Genomic DNA, 23,449 nt, shown 5'->3' on the forward strand with positions numbered 1-23,449 from the left:
GGCCCCAACACAAAGTTGGGCAAATATTTTGGAATTATCATGATTGCTTGAGATATTATTTAGCATCATTAATAATGAATCTTACCCTGGGCTGGGGATTTAGCTCAGTGGCACCATGCCTGCCTGGCAAACAAAAGGTCCTGAGTTCGATCCCCGGTAGCAAAAAATAATAATAATAACAATGAACCTTATCCTAAGCATATATTGTGACTTGAGATACTAGCTTATCGAATACTGCAACATATAACTTACAAACATATAAATATGCATGCATGGTGCAAAGTTTGATGGATGGGAAACATACTCAAAAAGATGTGCAGATCATTGTCAGAAGACATCTAAATGATTCTTCACAGTCACCCTGCCAGTGGTATTATTTCACAGCTGAGAAAACTGAAACTCAGGATGGCAAAAAACTGCCCAGAGACCATCAGCTATAAGACAATGTGGAAATGAAGACTGGTCAGCAATGCAACTGGCACCCCAAAGCTGAGTGAGTGATTCAGGGTGACATCTGTGGAAATTAAAAAGCAAACTCCACCCCCATAGCAAATGAGTCTTAGGCTCTGCCCTGTTCTATTCCCAACAGATTATGCTGGGAAAGCCAGCAGTGCCACGAAGCACAGTTTATCCCAACAGGCTGAACCATGTTGCCCTGAAAACTGTTAAGCCCACAGAAACATCACTTTTGAAGGAAAAAGCCAGGCATCTGCCCTCAGATGCTTTAAAGATCCTGTCACCCTCGCCATCAACAAACACTTAACAAATGTCACCTTAGCAGATAGGTCTGAAGCAGGAGGCAAGCTCACAATCCTAGATGATTAAATATGTTTGCACAAAGAGGGTCTGCTCTTGGCAAATGCTCAGGTTTCTCAAATCCATCCCTTGGCAGGTGGCAAGATTTCAAAGACAATTTCCCCCCAACACAAACACTCAGTGGGTGGAACTAGCCGTGTCAAGAATGGAAACCCATTTCCCTCTGCAGCAATCCCGCCTGCCTCCCAAAGCTCAGAAATGTGCTGTGCTCAGCGTTCCTGAGCGGATGCAGCATCCATGGTAGAAAGGCAGGGGCGGCTGCAGCAGCCGCCGAAAGCAGAGGCTCTAGGGGGTGGGGATCAGATTGCACCATTTCTGTCTCATCTGGCAGCAGAAGCACCGAGTCACAGGAGGATGAGGAGGTAGTCCAGAGGCTGCTGGGCTATGTCACTCTGAAGTGGTGAGTAAATCGCTATTCACTGGGGCCTCCGGTGTGCGTGCTATTTTCCCAAGTGTAGATGCTGGGTCTGGGTGTGTGTGTGTGTGTGTGTGTGTGTGTGTGTGTGTGACTGAACACATGTATGGGCACTAGCATTTTCACTCAGGAGCAATATTGCAAAGCTGTGAGTGCAATAAATAAAGGGAATAAGTAAATGGGACGTGGTATATTACAGCTGAAGGGGGCCAGAGAAGTCATGTATTACAAGCCCCCTGTTTCACAGGAAAAGATCTGAGGTTCAAAGAGGTGAGATTACAGAGAGCTCAGTGATCCCTGGGTTTATGGAGCTAGTATGTGGCCAGGTCTAGAACCAGCACCCTGGCTCCTGGGACAAGATTCTTCCCATTGCTCTACATGGGTGGATGGTGTCTGCCTCTATCCCATGCGACCTGTGTCCCTGGGCATGAGACTGAAACCTGCAGCTGCGGTGTGAATGTCACCAGGACGAATCTTGATGTCTCTGGTAAACATGGGAAGCCAGCACGAACTGACTGCAACCAGGGGTGCAGAGTAAAACAGCAGCGCATGCTTGCCATAAATTGCTCCAGTCCCCCTGAGAGGTCGTTCTCCAGGTCACATTGCAAAGTGTATGTGGCACCTGCAAATCTCCCCGGCACAGTTGAGTGGGCCATGGCTGGGGTCAGAGAGAGGGCTCCATCAATAGCATCCCTGTTTTCTTGGAACAAATATCTGCTGAACGCCATCCCTATGCCAGACACAGAGCAAGTCACTAGGATGTTCTTTATCTCAGGGCTCACTGCAGCTTCCTGCAGCACTGCTCCCCACATCTGATGCATCAGCAGGCTGAGGCTGGGTAAGGTTAAAAAGCACAAGCTATTTTGAGTCTTTAAAAAGTCCTAGTTTCCCTAAGAATCATGATTTTCAAAGAGTTATTTTCTATGATCCCCCCACCAGCATGATTTTGCCTCTAAAATAGAAGAGAAGGTTCTCTCCCCCATGAAAAGTAATTATCTACACCATTCTGGATTGCATGCATGTAGTCAGGATCTTGGCTCAATTAGACAGTACAAGGGCCTTCAGGGTCTCTGGGGTTTCTTTCCTATTTTGGGGGGTTTTGTCTCATTAAGATGTATGCAACGTGCTTCAGAAGTTTGGCTTCTGAAGCCATCTTTACTCCTAACTGTTTGATCTAAAGTAGTGCCTACTTCCTTGAGTCTCAGTCTTGCTTTCCCACACATGCCTGATGTAGTGCTGGTGGCGAAAGCAATGTTCTTCGAACTGGAAAGGCTATTTGCCAACAGCCGTGGCTCTGGTCAAACCCCTTCAATACTGTCCCACACCACACACCCTGTAATCTCTAGTTCAAATCATTTTGAGCTGAGAAGGAACCTATCCAACACGCCCCCCCCATGCCCCCGGCTCTAAGTGGTGTGGGTTGTCTTTCCTCTGCTCCATCCCATAATATGGTACATTGAGTACACAGACGACAGAGCCTAGTGTCAGGCACTGTACTAAGCAGCTTTGCTGCATGACGTCGTTGAGTTCTGACAATACTCTGTTCAGCAGATAATACGATTACTCCACTAATCGATGAAATAACCACCAGTACCTTGACCACGAAGGCACTTAAAAGTAATGGGGGTTGGGCTGGGGATTTAGCTCAGTGGCACCACACTGCCTTGCAAGTGCAAGGTCCTGAGTTCGATCCCTGGTACCAAAAATAAAAGGAGTAGGGGCAGAGTTTCTATTTGGGATCAAAAAGTTCAGGAAATGGATAATGGAAGTGATTGCATCATATTGTGAACATATTTGATGCTACTGAGTTGTACAATTTTAAATGGTTCGTTTTATGCTGTATATGTTTTATCACAAAAAGAAAGAAAAGGAGTTGGGAACTTAAACCCAGGTCTAAATTCAACTCTAAAACAGACAACCCCTGGGCTGGGGATTTAGCTCAGTGGTTCCACCGCCTGCCTCGCAAGCACAAAGACCCGAGTTCAATCCCCGGTACCAAAAATAAAAAATACAAAATTTTAAAAAATAAGACATTCCTCATCTTTGCTACCACAAACAGGACTCAGAAATGGAGATGTCTTTCCATCCACCAAGGGGTGAGGGAAGGTGTTTCTTTCCCAGAGGGTTAGGAAATGTTTGTTTGTTTGCTTGTTTATCACACATCATAGCTCACCCATCAGGAAAGCTCCTCTTTGGTCAAAGGTCATCAGTCAGGTGTCATGAATGACTCCCGGGCTCCCAAGAGTGGCAGAGTCAGAAATCATGTTCACATTCTTCCTCCCCCTCCTCTCCCTGCCTCTTCCTACAGCTCCATCTACAAACTCAGGTCCACTCCAGACACTGGATATTAGCTGACTACTTTACACAAGGCCTTGGCTTACAAAAAAGTGAGAAAGTTTTGGCCTCAAAGATGACAATCTGAGCTGGAAGTGGCACACAGCTGTAATCCCAATGCTCTGGGAGGCTGTGGCAGGAGGGTTGCAAGTTCAAGTCTCATATGGGGAACTAAGTGAGACCCTGTCTCATAATTAAAAATAATGATTTCTATAGTGTCTAATCACTCTTCCATGTCACGATAGCCTGAAGCAATAGAGAAAAATCTAGACTTTAAGTTGACAGCCAGTTGAAATATCATTAATAAAATTTTAGTCTTAGGAAAAATTGGTTTGGTTTCTAGCTTTATTACTATTAGATATAAGCTTGGACAAATCACTTAATCTTTGAGTCTGGTTTTTCTCAAAAAATGAGGATATAAGGCTAAATAATTTCCAAGTTTCCACCTAGTCCTAGACCTCTATATTTCTACACAGTTGAATTATTTTATCATGCCGTTGTTGGGGAGTATCCCTAACACTTTTGAAGCTACTAATGTTTTGTAGAGCTTTAAAATCCATAATTATCATCTTCAGAAAATACTACTTAACCTATAGTGTATCCAAATCAATTGAATAAAATCACTTTATAAAAGGAAAAACTGAAAAAGAATACACAGACACACACAAAAGGGCTGGGCACATAGCTCAGTGTAAAGGCCCTGGGTTTAATCCCCAGTACAAGAAAGAAAGAAAGAGAGAGAGAGAGAAGGGAGGGAGGGAGGGAAGGAAGGAAGGAAGGAAGGAAGGAAGAAAGAAAGAAAGAAAGAAAGAAAGAAAGAAAGAAAGAAAGAAAGAAAGAAAGAAAGAGGAGAGCCGGTTATTTAGTTCAGTGGTTCCGCAGCCTGCCTTGAAAGCACAAGGACCGAGTTCGATCCCTGGTACAGAAAGAAAGACAGACAGAAAACTTGACAATCTAGCAAAATGTAGAAATAGGTGAGTAGGACAGAAGAAAGGTCATTGGACAAGATTGCCGAGCACTCACACGCAGGCCAAGGCTGTGTAGGCAAAGGCACCGCGGCCCCCGCCCTGCGAATATGACTCCTTGGCCAGGCCCTTCAGGGAGACCGTGGTTTGCTGAGGGGTGAGACGGAGACTAGCAGCACCGCAGGCTCTTCCTCATCAAGAAAACAGTCAGACCTGTGCCCGGCGGCCCCACGGCCCCAACCCACCATCCTTCCCCTCTCATCTTTGTTTGCCGTCCTCCTCTCTTTACTCTGACCCTATTTTTCTTTCTTTTTAACTTCTTCTCTCAGACGCTTAGCTCTTTAACCTTTGTCTTCTGTACTAACATCAGTACTGGAAGCTATCAGGGCTCCTCCGAGTATCACCAGAACCGCGTGGAAATGTTATGATACGTAGCTGTTTTCTTGTTTGGTTTGGTTTGGTTTGAGGTTTACTGGGACGAGCAGGGCAGTCATGTGGATCACACCCAGAACCTTCCACCAAGCTACATCCCTACCCTTATGTGAGACACAGGGTCTGCTAATTCATTAGGGTGCCCAGTTACATGGTCCCCCCGCCTCGGCTTCCCAGAATGCTGGGACTGCAGTCGTGTGTGCCATCATGGCCAGCTGATACATTGCACCTTAATTAACTAATAACTTAGGACATTATTTCTTTTTGAACAAAATGGTTATTAAAAATGCTTTGCCTCGCAAATACACGGAGAGAAATGTGTGTGGTTTTGGGGGGCGCTGATAATTCCAACTAAAGAACACAGTATGTACGACATCATATCTTAGAATTTGCTGAGGCTTCTTTTGTAGTGAGGACACAATTGAGTTTTATAAATGTTCCAAGAATACTTAAAAATGTGATTTTTCTAATTCTCGGTAAGAGGTTTTCCAAGCTTGTCTGTTAAAGCAAGTTTGACCATCACATTGTTCCACTATTCCATAGCCTTTCCTTTTTTGCCTTTTCTTTATTGTTTTGGTTTGGTTTGGTTCTGTGGTACCCAGGGCCTTCATACTGAACTACAACCTTGGGCTTTTTTTTCTGAGACAGGGTTTCCTAAGTCACTAAGCTGCCCAGGCTGGGCTTGAATTCCTGATCCTCCTGCCTCCGCCTCCCAAAGTGCAATTTTTAAAATCAATATTTTCCAGTTTGGCATTTTCACCCTAAAGTTCCATTTTTTTCATTTTTATATTTTGAAACTGTTTCTAATGGTATACAAGTTTAGAATTGTTCTTGTACTCAGCTCCTTTTCTATTGCTTTTTATGTACAGATCATTTTTATCACAAGTAATGTTTTTTGCCTCCCAAACTATTTTATCTGACATTAACAAGCAACACCAATTTTCTTTTGGTTAGTGTTTAACTGTCATTACTTCTCCCATCCTTTTTGTTTCATATTTTTGATGCACTACACTTCTTGTAAACAGCAGATAGTTATATTTTATTTCTGGGTAAGCTCTACTTATTTCCTTCAAACTCTACTATGCAATCAAAAGAATGTTCTTATACCTTCTGTAAAATTTTTAGGTATCAATTTCAGGAGATTTTCGGGTTTCTTATTGACAGAAAGGGTCTCAGATCCTGTTATTCAAGAAGCTATTAAGGGTGGTTGTTCGGTTTTCTTCCTTGGGGTGTTGAAAATTGGAACTTTCTCTTCCTCAGTTTGTATTGTCCGCTCACATCAAGCAAGTCCTTAATTTCATCTTGTCTCTGCCAGGCATCCCCAAAGAACTCCACATCTGCAGCCTACTTCTTGGGTTTCTCTGCTTGTCATAGTTTGTACTAATCAATTGTGCCGGAAGTGAGTCAATGATAAAATAGATATTATGTCACTTCCTTGAAAACAGACTTTAACATTGTAGATCAGGTTTCCCAAAGACAGTTCCTTAGATCCTCGGAAAATGTGATTACCTTTGACCTCCTCTGCTAAACCATGGCCCTCTGGGGCGATTCTTTGATTTTCATCAACAGCAAAGCCAATTACACTAAGTCTTGTCTTGCTGTGGCTTCCTTTTTCTTTTTCTTCCTCTTCCCCGATCTTAGATAAATATATCTTTAGTATTTATTGAGCACTTGTAAGCCATGGCCCTCTGTTAAGTGTTTTGTCCACTGTGTCACTTCATCTTGACAAGCCTGAAAGCCAGTTATAACTGTTCTCCTTCTCTAAGGAACCTGTAATCTTTGGGGTTCTACTGGGACTGGGCTACAGCCGAGTAAGAAAGCAAGTGAACAAGTTCTCTCCAATATCAAATCCTGCCTCTCCTCATCTGGCCCAGGTTCCATTTTCCCACACAGTCCTATGGCTGCTTTGTCTTTGATTTCTAGCCACCCAATAAATAATTCTGTGACCTAATTAATCCTCCAGGATTTGATTGCCAGCTCTAAGTTCTCTGAGCACCCTACACACAAGGGGGTGCTGACTGGTGGTCAGCTGAGCAGACGGTGCCCCCCACGTCTTGGAACTCCACTTTTGTGGGCATCTCTGAAACCCTCAGGACTCAAAACTCTTCCCCTGGAATCCAGGAGGAGCAATAGCTGCCTGACTTCCTGTTTCCTTCTGTGCTCATGGGCTAGTTTGACAATGCCTGTTCGGATCCTGGGTCACCTGCAGGGTACATTGTGACATGGTCCTTCCCAGTTCCCCTTCGGCTCATCCTGAGGCAACAGAGGTGGTGAACAAACAGCACATGGCACCGTCATCCCCTGCTGGCTCCCCTGCCTCCTTTTGTTCTGGGGGAGGAGAGCAATGAGGACCAGTGGTCCTCAGGGCTCATCCTGGCCCATCTTTTAGAGAGAAGGCAGAAGGGTGGAAGCACAAAACTGGCTTTCCCTGGGTGTTCTTGAAGTAAACAATACCCCTATGCTGTCAGCATGACCATTGTCCCCATACTGCACATGGAAAACACTCCCAAAGTCTCCAAGGAAGTAGGTGCTGGAGCTGGCATGCGGCTGGCAACTGGCTTGGCTCCAAGGCCTGTTCATGTTGTCCTCTAGGGAAACTGTCTTGGGTGGAGGAAGACAGGAGCCACGCGAGAGCTAGCACCTTTTCCGAAGCATAGGAAAGGCATCCTCTGTCTCCCTCAAGCATCTATCACTCACTGACCTAGGGGTTCCCAAAATGTGGCTCACTGATGTTTGGACCTTTTCAAAATTTCCTTAAGAGAACAAGCATCATGAGGTGCCATTTGCAGAGTGGAGATCATCCTGCCCTGTGAGCAGATTTGATGAGGAATCAGGACACTACTCACAAAGGAGGAGCAGAGAAGAAAACAAAGCAAAAGATTGGAGCCCACAGAGTGGAAAGCTACCTCCGCCTCCATGTATCAGTGAGGGGGGATCGAACCTCCCAAGGGAAAATGACTGCCCAAGGACAGGGAATGTAGCAAAGCCAGAACAAAGACCCAGGCTTCTCCCTCCCTGTTAGGTGACCCCACACCACACACCATTTGGGGGCACGCTGGTTTCTTTATGAGAGCGGAGACTCTCTCCGTAATACTATAGTTGCTGGTATATGACTAGTAAGGGATTCCTAGTGAAATACCATCTTACCCTGTCCTAGGGCTGCTCAATAAAGTAAAAATATATACTGGGGGCATAGCTCGCTGGTAGATTGCCTGCTTAGCATGTGCAAGGTCCTGGGTTCAATCCCCAGCACCCAAAAATAAAAAATAAAAATAAAGATATATATTAAGCAGACAAACAAACCCCATAAAAATAAAATCCCCATCCTTCATTATTTTTTATTTCCACATATCTTTTCTATCACTTACTCAATCCATCCTTTCATTTTGCATTGTATAGTATCAGCTCGGGGTGTCAGGCCAGGACACCAAAACACCAGGGGGCATCTCTGCCAAGCAGGGGTGTCTTGTCTTCTCAGCCCTGCTTTGGGGCGCTCACCCAGAAAGAAGCAGAAGTCTATTCACCTTGATTTATAGCCTGTACCTCCAGAATTTCCCGGACACTCTGCCCCCAAACCGGCTGTTAAATTCTCTATTTGCTGACAACCCTACCCTTCCCCAACCCTCCACCCCTGGTGGCAAAACACTGTGACTGTTGTTAAGATGCTGTTTAAATGCAGAACGTTATTATCACTATATATCATTCCGATCCACTTTCTGGGTCGTACCAAGGATGTCAGGATGATGCAAGCCAACATTTTTATTATTTAGGATACAGTATACTAAGTTTATGTTGATTACTCTGAGTATCATCTTTGAAAGATAACTAGCATTAAAGTGTTGATAATGTCCCACTTTTGCAATCATATTTGCATAGTGTACAACACAGTTTAGCAGGAAAAATGATCTTAAGTGGTGTTTTTCATCTGCTGTCAGCCTCACCCTGCTTGCTTCAACTGGGTACATGCGGCAGGACAAATGCCTACTGCTTTTTTTTTTATATCAGCTTTACGTTATATAATAATGTTATTCATGTTCCTTCTAGACAGCTGCAGCTTGGAGCTGTAATGAGCTGGTCAGACCTGGATTCCAATTCCAGTATGCCTTGATAAAGTCATTTAACCACTCTGCAAAATAGCCACCTCTTTGTACAAGGGGGTCATCACAGCTGGGAGATTGTAGATCATACAAAAAAAAAAACCCAGAACTAGCACTATGGCTGGCTCAGGGCTGCCAAGCCGTGGCCCTCTTTGTTTTCTGTACAGCATGTTGAAATGCCCACTTACTGCATTTTGAAATCCAAAATTGAAAGAAACCCGCATTCCCCACTGTATTCCAGCCCGTGATCCTCCCCCGCCCCAGCAGTGTTATATGTGCAGATAATCTGTTTGATGCCTCTGAACGAAGAAGGGACACTGATTTTATTTTATGAACAATAGCTAAATGTCACCTGAGTACTGGCTACTGGGAAATAAATATTCTAGATTTCATCTATTCATTCATTCATTACAAACAAGCTATCCTCCAAACGACCCCCTCCTTCTCCCTTTCCCCCTGTTCCTTCAAAAAACATTTTTTTTTAAATCCCCAAGGCCTAGTACGGTCTTTTTGCCCAATTGGATGCTATTTTTCATTTTCGTCTTGTCACCACCTAATGTCCAAATTTATTTAAATCATCCTCAGACACAATCCTACAAGATATGAATCACATTTGAGGGATTTTTTTTCCCTCTAACTTGTCAGCTGTCTCACGTATGATTGACAAGATTTCCATTTCAGTCATTTCTACTAATTCCGCTTCAAATCTGTATATTTAATGAACACACCAATTGGTATCTTGTTATCACGCAGGGCCATTTTTTCAAGTGTAATGTGCTGATTTTAGAATTGACCTTGCTTCGTGGCTGCCTGTAGATAAATTTCAAAGAAAGCCTTGTCCAATTTGTGTTAAAACAATATCTAGCACATGAATACAATCCTCAGATCCTCCTTCCAGTCCCCTCCTGTATGTATATGAGCAGTTTTCCTGCTCTTGTCTGACTTTTAACACTTTCCTGTCAGCCTGAACCACTGGTGGTGCATGCATGACTGTCCCATCAGGCAGGTTGTACCGCTGGTGGCAGAAGTGGTGCAGTCATGCAGGGGACAGTCATGCATGTTCAGGCCACCCAGCAGTGAGACATACGAATTACAGCCCTGTCGTGAACGTGCTAAACACAAACAAGGCTCTTCTCTTCATAAAGGTATGCTGAATTGTATAACTGCACACAGACAAGAAGGAAATCAGAGTTTACCTGCACTGAAAAGCAGTCCCAGCTCTCCAATGCCAACACAATCTGACACATGCTAAAAACTGCCTGAAGCACTGGTGAGTTATAGCTCTTCTCCCCGGGGCAGATAATTCATTAGGAAATAGCCTCATGCCCTATGTAGCAAGTGAACAGAAATATTTACTTGCTGTAATATCAGATGGTAAAGGTACCGGGTTGCTTTCAGAACATGAGGGGGAGGGGAGGCCTGCAGTGGACGCCCATCATAAGCATTGCAAATGAATCATTAGCCTTCATCCGCAATCTAGGTCAGGGTGGGAGGGGGCCTTGTAAATCTGCTATCTGCTCAGGTTGAATCTGCTTATGTGTAGACACAGGAGGCAGCGGCTGTGCTGTGCTACAGCATCCTAGGAGGAACAGGAAGATGCTTTTCGCCTGCTAAAGGCACCAGTTCCTGACCCACAGAGTAATAAAAAATAAAGAGGATCATACTTCCAGATGAATGCCATTTACATACACACAAACGCTACGTTCCACTAAGGTTCTCTGGTTAACTTTTCAGGCCTTGAGAAGTATCTGCCAGATAGATTTGTAAAGGGAGACAGTATCTTCCTGATTCAAGATCATGTGGATTCTTTAAAAAAAAAAAAAAAACAGCAGAATCACTCTTCGTATGGAAATAGGATTTTAGAAATAATTGAATCATGTTAAAGAAGAAGGTACAAATCAAGAAGGAAAGGGCTTTCCTTGGCCAAGGTCATACAAGTGTCCTATACCATGCCACAGTTTGTTTTTCTTTTGGCTTTTTTTAAAGATTCCTTTTTTTGCACAATATGAATAATTTATTAAATAACACAGAAGCAGAACAAATTGACTTGGTAACTGCCACCCAATAAGCTGAATTAGTATCAGAGACCCTAGCCATGTGCCTCATCCTTCTCCCAAAATGACTACAGAAAGGATGCTAAGGGTCGGGGTCCTTCCCCCAAACCCCTGCACTAGCTTGAATGCGATTATTTTCAGGACTTATTGTGGCACTTAATTCACTTGGTCAAAGGCTCCACACTTTGTTGCAGCTCTCTTCTTAAGCCCCTGAGCCCACAGTAGGCTAGCTGGGTATGTTTTCCTAATAACACTCTGAAATGCTGCTGCAACTAGAGAAATTTAAACAGAAATTTGAATTTCAAAATTCAATCCGACCTAAACTCCAGGTGAACTTAATAGGGTAAGCCATTTTTTTCCATTTCTTTTTCTGTTTCTTTTTTCCCTTCAGTATATATTTTTATTTTTATTTGACACATAAAAATTTTATATATTTATGGGATACAGTATGATGCTCTAATACATGTATACAATATCCAACGATCACACCAGGGTAATTAACATTTCCATGTCCTCAAAATTTTATTATTTCTATGTGTCAAGAACCTTTGGACTCCTCTAGTTATTTTTAAATATGTCACAAATTATTGTGAAAAATAAAGTTACCTTAGGCTATTTTTTTTATTTGCCAAAGTCAGAAGAAAACTTTTAAAGCTCAAACAGGATCTGAGAAAAAAAATATACAGCAAGAAAGGAAGAGACACCTAGGTTTGCTCTTAACTTTCCTTCTGAATTTGCTACAGACCACCTCCATGGTGCCTGGAAACCAGGCTTTCCTCTCACTGGGCCTTGCTTCCCCTTGTTTACGAGGAATCAGGGAGAGAGACCGAGCTGTGCCCTGACTCCATCCTTAGCTACGCAGTCCAAGTAACACCTCCCAAATCATCTGATTCATTTTTTGGAAAAACACAATCACTGCAGCACTCTCTGCAGTTATTTCGAAAGATGTGAACCGAACTGAGGTTCACAGAAACACTTCTGCGTCTGCAGAATTCATATAAAGCTTTCAAAGGAGGTAGTTCCACTATTGAAATAATTTTCTAAAACAGTGTTACTGACTTTGGACGAAAGAGCTAGTGTATCTGACCAGTATTTTCACCGTCCAGATTGACTGATACAGGAGCCCTCCACCCACCACCACCCCCACCTCTATTATTTCTATCTCTCCCTCTTAATTTTAAAACATTTTTGTGAAGGCCTCGAGAGCAAGCAAGTACGTGTACACACCGATAAGAACAAGGCTGGTTCTTATTTGCCTGAATATTTCACTCCGAATGGAGTTTTGTATTTTGCAACTGGAAGGTGATAGAATATTCTATTTCAGGACACCTTTAGAACAAGGAGGCCGCTTAGACGACCTGCAGAATGTTATTTTGATTTCTGCCACAGGAGGAACCACTTCTCCTGAATGCAAACACCAGCAAAGAATGTGTTAGAGGATCCGCCATCATATTAAAAATTAAATCCGACTGCATTTCATAATAGGCTTTCCTTTTTAAAGCACAGTTTCATCTTCTCACCATGGAAATTGGACTCCGATGGCTATTCTTTACCGTTAACACTGGAGCGTTGGCCAGGGTCAGAGCCCTGCTTCTCTAAACAGGGAGCCACAAATGTCACCGACACATGGTACGCTGGCAAATAATGTATTTCTTTCCCATCTCTTGTCTCTTCGGCTTGCCTAACTCAAGTCTTGCTTGTGGTCTTCCTACCTCCCTTTGGCCAGACCAGCAGGTGGCATGCAATTTACGATGAATTCAGAAGGGTACCTCTTTTGATTTTTGTTGTTGTCTTTATTTTAACCTCCAAGAACAGAGATTTAACTCAGTCTTCACCCCAGGCTAAGCTAATACTTAGGTCATGTCTGAGCTCTCTGGGGAAGGCCCGCTTTATCCCATCCGAGGGGCAATGGTCTTTTTAGTGGAGCAGTACAGCTGTCCAGCCATATGGGCCCCAAACAGCCCAGTCAATCGGATTTGGGGAGGTTTTACAATGTAATTTCTTAGCGTGTTAGTATTTGGGGTGAGTTTGATCGGGAGCATACACTCTTAAGCCCAAGGGGTTAGGTTTTAAGAAGCCATCACAAACGTCCCGGCAGCATCCGATCAGACGGGTTAAAAACAGACAGGAGATCTGGGGCTGGGGGAAGGGAAAGGACTCCTGACTCCCTGGTTGGAGAAAGCCCCAGGGGTATGCGCTAACTATTAATTCAGCATCAGCTGCTTTTTCCCCCCTCTCCCCTTTTCTTTTTTAACCCGGGGCTCATCATTTAAGGCGTTCCCACTCAGGCCTGCGGTGCCTGTTACAAAACCATCGCTCTGCTCCCCTCCCCCCATGCCGCAAGATGAGAGCGCGCGGATCCTGCATTGCAGGGACGGCGTTGGAGGGACCGACCGCGTTGAGACCGTTTTCTAGCTGAACAAAACCAGGCCTGCCAGGGAAGCCGAGCAGAGCACAACAGCCTCTGCGTCCCTCTCTGTCCTTCAGTGGAGACCAACGGAAACTCCTGTCACAGCCCCGTCCTTCCAGGTAGCAGGGCGTCCGAAACTACCTGCTGAAGGAATTCTCAGTGAGTGGAAACCAGTCCTGGAGCTAAAACGCTGACCAAAATGGTGGCGGTCTTGAGGCAAGCAATCACCGACAGAGTTTTTCCACCAGAGAAGTATTTTAGTCGAAGGGGAACGTTATTAGAATGGCTAAATTTTCCTCCAGAGAGACGGTTCTTTTCAACTAGCTGCAGCCTTATATTAAAAATCTAGTGCACGGATCTTTTATACTCCCGCCCCATACAGTTTTCCACTTCATGAAATTTACAAAAACTGCTGATTTTCTAAGCTAGAAAGAGGTCTAGCGGTGCAGTGTTGAAGCAAACCGAGAGGTGTTGAGCTCGCTATTCTTCCTTGGGGCAGACACCCAATAAAGGAGTAGAGCTGAAGTGGCCTCGAAGCGAGAAGGGCAGCGCCCGGGCCACCGCCCGTCGGGCCCATTCCCCTGGCCGGCGCCTCTGCAGCCGCCACGACCCTCCAGCCGCGCACTCGGGATGCGCGAGTTCTAGAGGGCCGCTTTGGGCTGCCAGGGCCTGTTCTCGCATCTCTTTCTGTCCTGAATCCAGAGCTGCCCAAGAAACACTTGGGATTTTAAGTCATCAAAAAAAGAAAGAAAAGCCAGAGTAGAGTAGAGAAAGCAGATGGGCCCTGTGTATGCTTAAACAGCCCGGCCCTTTGGAGGGACCGCGAGGACCTCTCCGCCCATGTGCTGGGGTTTCCTGGAGGGGGAGTCAGGGGGTGCTGGTCTCTGGGTTTTTGCTCTTTGGAGCAGATTGAGTCCTTTCCCTAAAGCGCTCGGAAAAAGACACCCAAACACCCGCACAACCTCCACCCCAAAAGGCGCCACCCCGAAGTGTGTCCGCAACTCGGCGGACTGGTGGCCCGACGGGGAGACGCACTTCTGCGCCTCTAATCTCCGACTTCCATCTGGCCCCGGCGGGCGCGCGCGGGCGGGAGGGCGCGAGGAGGGGCGGGGCGCGCAGCCAGAGGCGCGGGTACGCGCGCCCGCTCTCCTTCACGTTCACCTTGACGTGGGGGGTGAGCCTGCCTCTCCCCCCACACCTTTCTCTCCGCCCCCGCCGCGGTCCCGCCCAGACGCCAGCCCGGGGCGGGTGGGGGAGGCTGCCCACGCGCTCGGGTCGCCGCAGCGTCCCAGCAGCCGAGCGCTCTCCGCAGTGATGTCAACGAAATCTGCCGCAGCCCCCCAAACCCACCCGCACCCACCTCGGCTGCGCCCTGGGGCGAGGGGCAGGCCGCGTGCGGCTGCCTGGGAACCCCCTTCTCCGTGCGCCGTAGCGCGAGAGCCACGGCCCCTGGGGCAGAGGAGGAAGGGGATGCGGACCGAGGAGGGGCGATGGAGACAGGTGTCGACTTGACGCTCCGAGCTGCCCGGAGGACCCTGCCCGGGACCGAGGCCGCCAGAGCGGCGTGCAGGGGGCGGCTGGCGCGCGCCGAGCCCTGCGGATGCGGCGCGTGGGGGCGCGCGCGGGCCAGGTGCCCCCTGCTCGCGGGATGGAGGCTGATAAACGGAAGCGCGTGCGAGGGGGTGCGAATCGCCACCTCCGGCCTTGGCTTTCCCGCTCTTCCGAGCGCTCCCATTTCTCACTTTCCCCAAATCCGCATTTTCCTTGGCACAGCCCTCCTGTTCGCCAAGGAGAGAGAGGGAGGTGCCCGGGGGCCGCGGGAATGACGTGCGCTGGTGCAGAGGGGGTGGGGGCTGCGGGCTGGGCTCTCCACGTCCTAATCCTCTTGTTTCGGAACCGTCAGCAGATGTGGCTCCTCTCAGCCGAATAATCCGTTAAAGGAATAATAATTTTCTTTTAAAAAAGGGAGATCGACCTCACCCAGCGAGGACTAGGAACGAGATCGGGGCTTGGTAAGGGTACATGGGGAAAAGGCTCCAAATTCTCCGTCCCTTTCTGCCTCCCTCGCTCACCCCCCTCCCCGCCCTCCTCCTCGCCCTCCTCCCCCATCCCCTGCAATCCGCACTCGACGCGAGTTCACGCGCAGGGCTGGATTTCCAGGCTGCACCGCAACTTCGCTGCGCGTTATTATCATCTGAGAGCGCTGCGTCCACAACCTTTGCTTTCTGCGCTCACATCCTTCCCCCAGTTCCCGCTGCACGCATGCTCTGGTTCACCAGAGCAGGGAGATTCGGATTTTTTTTTTTAAATCATGATCATCACCATGATACCCCTTCTCCTGGTTATCATTTCCTCCTGCCAGGTGGGGCGACCACCAGCGCCTGCTCGCCTTCCCCGGGTTACGAAGCGATTTGGGCTCGGCCCCAGCGCCGCTTCCTGGATGCGGGCTCTGTGCCTCCGCATCCCTCCCTCGTCCATCTGCATGTATGTTATCTCCATCCCTTTTATTCCAGTAGATCTACCGCCTTTGGTGGGGCTGGCTGAGATGCTGCGAACTGCAAACAGTCTCTTAAAAAAGGAGGACAAATAGATGAAGACCTTGGGTGGACGCCGGAACAAAGCAGCGTGGGCTCTCGGGAGAGAAGGAACGCGCTGGAGCGCTGGCTCCGGACACGGACACGAGCGATCTCCGCTGCCCAGCGACGCCCGCCCTGCGCGCAGACCTCTCAGGGTATTCAGGATGAATTTTACTGATCTTTTTGACATAGCTTTAAGGGCCAGGCTTAGGGATGGGGTTGGGGTTTTTGTTGTTTTGTTTTTTTCCGGGAATAGATGAATCGAGGGAGATCCGGGTGGCGCTAACTCGGCTTTCCTGTCCCCCTGCCTCGCCTTCAGATGCGGGTAGGGGACAGGGGAGTGGGGACCAGAAGGCTTAAAAAAAGAGAAGCAGCCGGATGCTGCCTTGCCGAGCTCAGGAGATGGGTGGGCGAGGTGGAGGGAAGTGGGATGGGCCAGCTGGAGGAGGGTGGCGACCCAGGAGGGGATGCGTCTTGCCAGGAATAAGAATCCGGGGGTCCAGGAGAAACTGACAGGCCCATATCCGCGCAAAACGAGGCGACAGGATTTGTGTGTAAACAAAGTGGGGAGGTAGAGGAGGGAGAGGACGAAGGGGGGTTCAAAGAATGTCTTATTGTCCCTTTGGCTCTGGGGGCTCTCCTCTGCTCCCTCTTTTTGACTCTGGGTCCAGCCTCATTATATACCGGTGACCTTTTAAATCTACGCCCACCTTTTGCCGCGTACAGCCCACCGGCAGCAAGGGTGGGGTGGGAGACTGTGGGGCGCCTCTCTCCCCTCCCCCTGCCTCTCTCCCCTCCCCCTCCCTCTTCCTCTCCCTCCCGCTCCGTCTCCCTCGGCCCCCCTTCATCTCTCTCTTCCTCCCTCCCACCTCCCTCGCTCGCTCCCTCCCTGCTACATTTTGCATGAGCTATCTAGGTCATTAGCATTTTAGCGTATGCAAGACTTGACAAAGCTGACGAGGAGCCAGATGGGCCTCGCTCTTATGGGGTTTTTTTTTTCTCCCTCTTTTCCTTTTTCTCTCTACCACTTGGGACCTGAGCGACAGGACTGGATCCGGAGAGTTCCGGGAGGCCAATTCCCCAGATCCCGGCCCGGACCCAGAGCTCGCCCCTGCGGCACGCCCGGCCGGGGTGCGCTTGGACCCGGCCATCCAGGTACAGGCGGCGGCCCGCGCCCTGCTCGGCAGCCGCTGCGGGCCCCCTGCTGCCATCCTGCTCCTCGGCTCTGCCCTTCTCCCTCCTGACCTCCCTCAGGGTCCCGATCCAAGCCGAAGTGGGTGGGCAAGGCTCGCAGCGCTGGGAAGAGGTGGGGTGGATGTTGGTTTTTCATTGTCTAGAGCTGCAGGCAGAGGAGGTGTCGCGCGGGGAGAGGGCGAAGGGAGCTGGGGTAATTAACACGGGGGAGGCGCCCCTCCGGCTCCCACTGGCACCCACACCCCTGCCCTCCACCCCTCCGCTTTGCAGGAAAAGGCCTGGATGCGGGAGAACAAAGAGCCTTCGGAAGACGTCGCCGTTATCTCATTGTCTGCGCGACTGGGGAGCTGCGGGGGGGGGGGGCTGCGGTCCGGCGCTCCCCGCCCCCACCCTCCGCGGTCGGCGCGCACGCACTCGCGCCGCTTTTATTGCTCTTTCCCTTTCGCTCCTTCCACCTCTCCCCGCCCTCCCTTTCTTTCATCTCCTTCCTTCCTCAGGAGAAAGGCCTCTCTCTCCGTGTTCACAGCGGACCTTGATTTAAATGTCCATACAATTAAGGCACGCGGTGAATGCCAAGAATGGGGCTGGCTGAGCACCTCGGGTCCGCGCGGCGCGGCCCGCCGAGGAAGGAAGGAGCCGCGGAGCCGGCTGGGCTAGCCCGCCCTGTGGCCCGCACCAGACCCGGACCTGCGCCCTCGCCCTCGCCCTCGCCCTCGCCCTCGGGGTGGGGAGGTGTGCGGCCCGAGACGAGAAGGGTTTGGAGATGCGAAGAGACTCCCGGAGGGAGGCAGAAGTGATCGGTGACCGAAACAGACTTGTGCTAGTGCGGGGCGGGGGGGGGGGGGCTCTTTTGCCAAGGGCCGCTGTGCTGCTTCTCTCTGAGCTCCCCTGCCTAGGACGTGGATGGACCACTTCCTCCGTGGCTATGTTTTTGTTCTGGATTTAGCCTTTAGTTTGCCTTTTGGATTAAAAAAAAAAAAAATGTGGCATTCAGGAGACTGGCAGACTGCCCCAGGGCCTGGGCTGTGCGTAGATTGCGTTCTGCTTGAGGTTTGGGGCGGGGGTAGGGTGAGCATTTGGACGCCGAGGGGGGCTGTTTGTCACCCTTGACTGCAGAGCTTGGGTAACTGACAATCCTGAGGAACTCACTGGGCTCTGCAGACAAGAAGGAATAAGCTCCTGGCCGCTTCAGAAGCTGCATCAGGGCTGAAAGCCCAGCCAGGGCTCCAAGAGCCCTCCCTCCTGCCCTCCCTGCGGCTGTTCCTGCAGCTTCAGGCAGATATCCAGGCGCTGCAGAGCAAAGGCGGTGAGGCGCAGTAACCCACGCCTGCTGAAAGGAGGGATGCATTCCTTTAAAAATGTGAACAGAAGGAAAGACAGCACTGTACAGATGGGGGTCTGAGGAAAGGCTGTTTTGAAAGAGGCTGTCAGGGCATGGAAAGGGTTAAGCTCCCCTCATCCTGAGGACCCTGCTGCCCAAATCAGGCTTTGCTCCTATCACAGCCCTGGGCAGCAGCTGGTTCTGTAAACTCATGTCGCAGTCCCATCCCAGCCCCAGCCCAGAGTGAACGGCCAAGCTGCAGCGGATGTTGCTAGACCTGAACTCATTAATTTCCAGGTGGAGAAAATGGAGGAGGGGCAGATCCCCACAGTAAAGGGAAGGGCAGGCAAAGGAGGCCAAGACTCAGGAAGCCTGCTTCAGCCACCCCCCCTCCAGCATGGCCAAGGCCTGTCCAGGCAAGGCAAGGCCACAACGGATACCTAGGAGTTTAATTTGATTCCTGATAATGGTAATCAAGACCTAAATGAGTGTCTGCAGAAGCTCACTGAGGGTCTTCTCTCCAAAGCCTCCGTCTAGTCCAGTAAATAAACTAGTGTTCAATGACACCCAGGGTCAGACCCCTCCTGGCCTCTTTCCATCGCAGGTATTCCCTGAGTGCCTGCTATGTGCCCCTCATGGTGCAGTTATTACATCTTAGCTTCTTCCTTTCTGCCCTCCTAAGGGAGTGCTTGGAGTCAGACAGGCGGAGACTAAGTGTGCCGCACCCTACCTAAGTTCCTTCAGAACCTTCTCTGGGCCTAAGAAACTCGCCCCTGCAGAGAGAAGGCTGCAGTGTGCATCATGCAACTGCGGCTGCTGTGCTTCCCCTGAGTCCCGGAAGGTGAGCTTGGCACTAGGACAGGGAGGGAGAGCTGCTCTCACCCAAGCCTTAGCAAGGGTGGTCCCAAGAGATAGCAGCCATTGGCTCCAGCATGTGCGTCCCTTGACACCAGAGCCCACCTGATCGTAGGTGCCTTCTGCCCTTTCTGAATGAGGAGAGCGGCTAGGGTGCTGTTCTTTCCTGGGGGTGCATCCCCTGCCCCCACCACAATCATGGAGAAAGCTGGCCGAAGCCTCTAATGCCCAAACCCCTCACCCACAAATGCCTGCATTAGCGAGTCCCTACTCCGTAATCCTCCCTGAAATTCCTTCAGACATTGCTGTCCCCTCACTGATGTGCCCTGGGGTACAATCTCCCGGTGCCCCCCACCAAGTGAGTACCCTTTTAGGTGGAAACCTGACCTGCTTCTCCCCGAGAGCTTCCCCAGCAGGCACGATGGGTAAGGCCTGTCTGCCCTGGCAGGCGAGAATTTTTGTACCTGTTACTTACATAAACTCTTGTTCCAGGGAATGCTGTGGGTTTGCCGGGTCTGCGTGCAGTGATAAGAGCGTTTGCCTGTGTCCACCAGGTCTCATTATATAATGTTGCTGTGTGGAACTTTAATGGCCCTCTCCACCCATTGTGTAATTTCAAGGCCCTTTTTGCGTTGACCAAATGAAATATTAGCCCAGGTCAACCAGATCTGCTTCCATTCCTCTAAATTCAGGGCCTATTTATGCCCAGTAATAATTATGCAAAGAGCCCGAGGATTCTGCTCTTTGAAGTTGTTTCTTTCTCAGCATCATCTTTTCTTCTACCTCCCTATTTGAGCCTTCCAGATCGCACCCTAAGGCTAAAGTGAAGGGGCATAGGAATATGTTCTTCAGAAAACGTAGGACAGGATTGACTTGGTTTGCTGGCCAAGTACAGCGGGAAGGCCCCTGGGTTCTGGTACACCACCCACTGTGGTGGTGTGACCACCTGTTTCTCAAGGTAACTTCGACCAGCATTTTGGATAGACTCTACCAAAGGGAAAATTGCTAATCTTCTCCCCCGCCCCAGACAACCCAGATGTTGTTTCAGAGAGGAGGGGAAGTTGGCCCTTTATCAGAGGCAAAGCTAAAGCCTAAGTTATTTTGTTACCTAAGGGGGAGGGGCTTCTGTGACCCAGCTGGGAACTTTAATTGGAGAAATTGACATTTGGGGGAGAGGTGAGCCCTGCGCAGGTGTATACCCACATTTTCCCATAGAGCCATAGCCATGGTGCATATTGACAGGAAGATAACCGGACACGCGCGCACGCACAGACACACACACACAAAGCCCATCCATCCAGTCTCCACAGGGAAATTTTCTCTTTCCCACTATTGAACTTACATAATGCCCACCCCCCATTCCAACCTTAGCACACAGTTTTTCCTCTGGAGGCAGCTGCAAAGCTTTTTCCCTGGGACAGATGGAGCCTCCCTTCCTCACTGGCTCTGTGGGTGGCTTTGGTACCCCATGAGTCAATATGGGCTGACTGAGGAGTTGGGTGTGTGTGAGTGTATGTTGAGGCTTGGCCGGCTGATTCACACCGATGAGGATGTCAATAGCAATGAGAATGATGATATCTAATAAAGATTTTTTTTCACTTCTAAGTCCCATCTACAATTCTTTCGTTGGTTATTTTGGCCAAATCTTACTCAATTTGATTTTTTAAAGACACTTAATACTTAATGACATTTCAAAGGTAGACCTAAAAAAAGAAGAAGGACCTCAGATGGATTTGGTGGTGGCAATGCAATGTGGCTTTGTGTGGCCCTGGCTTCTGGGGGAGGCCTTGAGATCTTGAAGCACCAAATTTAGGTAGCAGATGGGAGTGGGGCAGCCGGTTTTACTGAGAGCAAAGAATGTTCCAGGTCGGAAAGGAAGTGTGAGCAACTCTCAATACCTTCACCTTTTCACTTTCTGATTCTTCTTTTGTCTTGCAATGTAAACGATGCCCTGAAATGAGGGCCTGGGCCACCAGCAGAAGCCCCCAAATAAACCTCCGGGAAGCATCCCAAAGGACTTTTGCTCTCAGAATGAAAGTGGGGGTGCAGGTCATTTTCAATTCTAATGCAATCTGTTTGTTGCTTGAGCATACATAGCGCAAAATACTGAGACCTAACAGGCAATACAACTTGGTTTTGCTGCTTGTGTCATGTTTTCAAGGCGTCCGGAGTGGCAGTGTGCAGATCCGCGAAGGTGTGGGCCATAAGCTGTCGCCCAGGCGGCCTGGGGACCCGCTTTCCATCATGCACGAGGCTCTCTTTTTCCCCTTCATGCACCCAGACATCCACACGTAGCAAGGCGAAGATAAACGGCCGCTGGTTTCCCTACTCTGCTCCCCTTTTCGCCATTTTGATTTTCTTTCCGGAATCACGCACACTTAGGGCTCCTTCCCCGAGATTGGGGTCACCTACATTTCCCAAGGCTGTGGACTGAGGCTTGGTGCGCATAAACGCGGGATCGGTTCAGTCCGGTTCCGGTTTGCACCCAAAGCCAAAATCCTAAGGCGCGAGGGACGCAGGGACCACCAGCAGGAGGGACGGCGCCCGGGGCGCCCGCGTGTTCTCCTTTGCCGCGAGACCTACGTTAGAGGTAGGATAGGGTGGGAGGCGGCTGGGGCGGGCTCATCCTCAGCTCGGGGAAAATGGGCCGAGTCACACCGGAGGCCTGGGCAGAAGGAAACGTCCGCCCTCGCCGCCCCCAGCGCTTCCCGAGGCAGGCCTCGGCCTGGGTGCCGCGCACTCGCCCGTCCAGTCCTCCCCGGGTCTCTTTCTGGGACCTGCGACCTCCATCCCCGCATCCCGCCCCCCGGAAACCTTCCCCCGAGAGGGGTCAGAACGTGACAAAAAGGGGCCCTCGGGTCAAGCCTGAAAGGGGACACTGCGAAGGGTGGGGGTGGGCGAGGACCCCACTGGAAAAGCCACTTCGCGGTCACTTTCTTGACCTCCCGCCGGCAGAAGGAAAGCCCTAGGGGAGACGGCGCCTCCGAGCGTCCCCCACTCCCTTCTACAGCTGCCGCACACCCCGGTCTCCTCTGTCCTCCATTCTCCGCGTGACTCGGCCCAGGCGCGGGCGTCTGACCCAGGCCTGGGGGCAGAAACTAGCGTCCCCAAATACCCTCCTTCCCCACTCCCACCTCGCTCTCTAAAAAAACTAAAATAACAGACATCTTCAGTCCGGACGGCAAACCACACACTCCGCGGTGAAGGCAGCAGCTGAAGGCCCAGTCCTCCCAAACCTCTGACCAGAACCGGTCCCTTTATAAAGAAGAGAATCTCTTCCGCTTCCTCCTTTGTTGGGTCCCCAAAGTGCAGCACGGGAGTAGCAGACCAGTACCCTGAAATAACCTTCACAGCCCTGGCTCAAGGTCACGGGTGTACCGCAGGGCCCGGAGAGGTCACAGGTCAGGATGGGAAGCTGCTACCCTGGCCGTGGCCCCGAAGCTGGCTTCACGGGGCCTCCCCCAGCCCTCTCACTCCTGCACAGACTGAAGTGGCAATGTTTATTCCCATTTAATTGAGACACAGGTTTAATTTCACATTGCTTCAGTTTAAGGTCCAATGGGGTTTTCGGCAGCGCTTTTCCCCGGTGCTTGTACAGAAACTAATTGCTGTTAATATCCAATTTTGGCATTTTTATTCATTAACCAGTTGTGCACCCCATAGCCTGGGCCTTGCTGCTAGCTGTGGAACCAGCACAATTTGCCTGGCTTCTTTCTGCCTTCTCCCTGGCCTGCATCCGGTAGTTGGTAGTCGGCCTGAGGTCATCTGCTCTGTTCCACCACTGGCTGTGTTGGGGAGGTTGCTTTAGGGCTGATCCCCTTTTTCAGGGAAATGTCTTCTTCGCAGCTGAAGTAAATACTTTTCATTTTTTTCCAACAGGAAGTGTAAGTTCCCCCACCCCCCACCCCGCACTGCCTCCAGACTCTTCTCTGGAGCCATTTTTACAGTAGCATTTTTCCACCCTAGGAAGCCCAGGTGCT

At 49.6% G+C, this 23,449-nt stretch overlaps 2 long non-coding RNA genes across 4 annotated transcripts; both read left to right on the top strand.

Annotated features, from left to right (window-relative positions):
* The first annotated feature begins 996 nt into the window (after positions 1-996).
* Positions 997-15,144, top strand: LOC110350050 (uncharacterized). 2 transcript variants are annotated; one of them, XR_002396346.2, is made up of 3 exons: positions 997-1,216; positions 10,205-10,329; positions 10,603-15,144. It is a non-coding gene; the product is annotated as an uncharacterized LOC110350050 (long non-coding RNA). The 2 variants fall into 2 exon arrangements; XR_002396347.2 differs by having other exon boundaries at positions 12,438-15,144.
* A 7-nt stretch (positions 15,145-15,151) lies between these two features.
* Positions 15,152-21,074, top strand: LOC101701833 (uncharacterized). 2 transcript variants are annotated; one of them, XR_001183738.3, is made up of 4 exons: positions 15,162-15,535; positions 16,037-16,254; positions 17,146-17,254; positions 17,564-21,074. It is a non-coding gene; the product is annotated as an uncharacterized LOC101701833 (long non-coding RNA). The 2 variants fall into 2 exon arrangements; XR_002396345.2 differs by having other exon boundaries at positions 15,152-15,535; positions 16,037-17,254.
* The last annotated feature ends 2,375 nt before the right edge of the window (positions 21,075-23,449 follow it).

Source organism: Heterocephalus glaber, unplaced genomic scaffold (assembly GCF_053883595.1).
Source record: "Heterocephalus glaber isolate CG9 unplaced genomic scaffold, H.glaber_assembly_v1.0 deba00001460, whole genome shotgun sequence".
NCBI classification, from domain to species: Eukaryota; Metazoa; Chordata; class Mammalia; order Rodentia; family Bathyergidae; genus Heterocephalus; species Heterocephalus glaber.